This window comes from Ailuropoda melanoleuca, chromosome 6 (assembly GCF_002007445.2).
Source record: "Ailuropoda melanoleuca isolate Jingjing chromosome 6, ASM200744v2, whole genome shotgun sequence".
Classification (NCBI taxonomy): Eukaryota; Metazoa; Chordata; class Mammalia; order Carnivora; family Ursidae; genus Ailuropoda; species Ailuropoda melanoleuca.
Window position 1 is genome coordinate 43,453,593 of NC_048223.1, and position 1,044 is coordinate 43,454,636.

The following is a 1,044-nucleotide window of genomic DNA, read 5'->3' on the forward strand; positions in this document are numbered from 1 at the left end:
ATTTACTTGGACAGATTGCGATAACATGAAATCCAGCAAATTGGTCAGCTTTATTAATGATTACTTATATTTTACTTTCTATTTTTTAGGTTTTGTGACTGACTTCTTTCCATTATTTTGTTTTTGTTTTGTTTTTCACCTTTTTATTTCAAAATAATTATTGATTCATAGGAATCGCACAGAAATATACAGTAATGTCCAGTGTTCCCACCCCTCAGCCTCCTTCAATTTGAGGTACATCTAACACAACTATAGGACAAAATCATCCCTAGGAGATGGACATTGATGCAATCCAAAGAGCTTATTCAGATGCCACCAGTTAAATCGTGTGTATGTGTAATGCTGTGCAATCTTATTACATGTGTAGCTTCGTGGAACCACTATCACATGAAGGTGCTCACCTGTACCACCCCTACCAGGCTTCTTCGTGCTGCCCCTTTTTTGCCACCCCTACCTTCCCATCCGTAAACTGGGGCAACCACTAATCTCATCTCCATCTCTATCACTTTGTCACTTCAAGAACATTTTGATAGACGGACTTACACAATATGTGACCTTTTGGGATTGACTGATTTTTTTTTTCCAGTTTGACTGACTTTTTAAACTCAGTATAATTCCCAGGTTCATCCAAGTTGTTGCACAATCAAGTTCATTCTTTAATTGCTGAGTAGTGTTCCATGCCCAGTGTGGACACTTTGTTCACCCACTTACCTCTTGAAAGTCATCTGAGTTGGAGCTCCTGTGAGTACAGTTGCTATAGACATTCATGTACAAGTTCCTGCATGAAAATAAGTCTTCATTTCTCTGGAATAAATGCCCAAGAATGCAACCGATGGGCTGTATCCTAAGTCCATTCATNGAACCGGTGGGCTGTATCCTAAGTCCATTCATTGTATTTATTTTTGCAGTTCTTTTCTATTTCTTGACAATTGATTCTGGTTATCTGTTTATGGTACTGATAATATGAGTAACATTTAAAGACAAGCACACTGAATCATTTTACAGCCTATGGCAAAAGTTGTTCCTCTGCGTGTGGATTTGTGC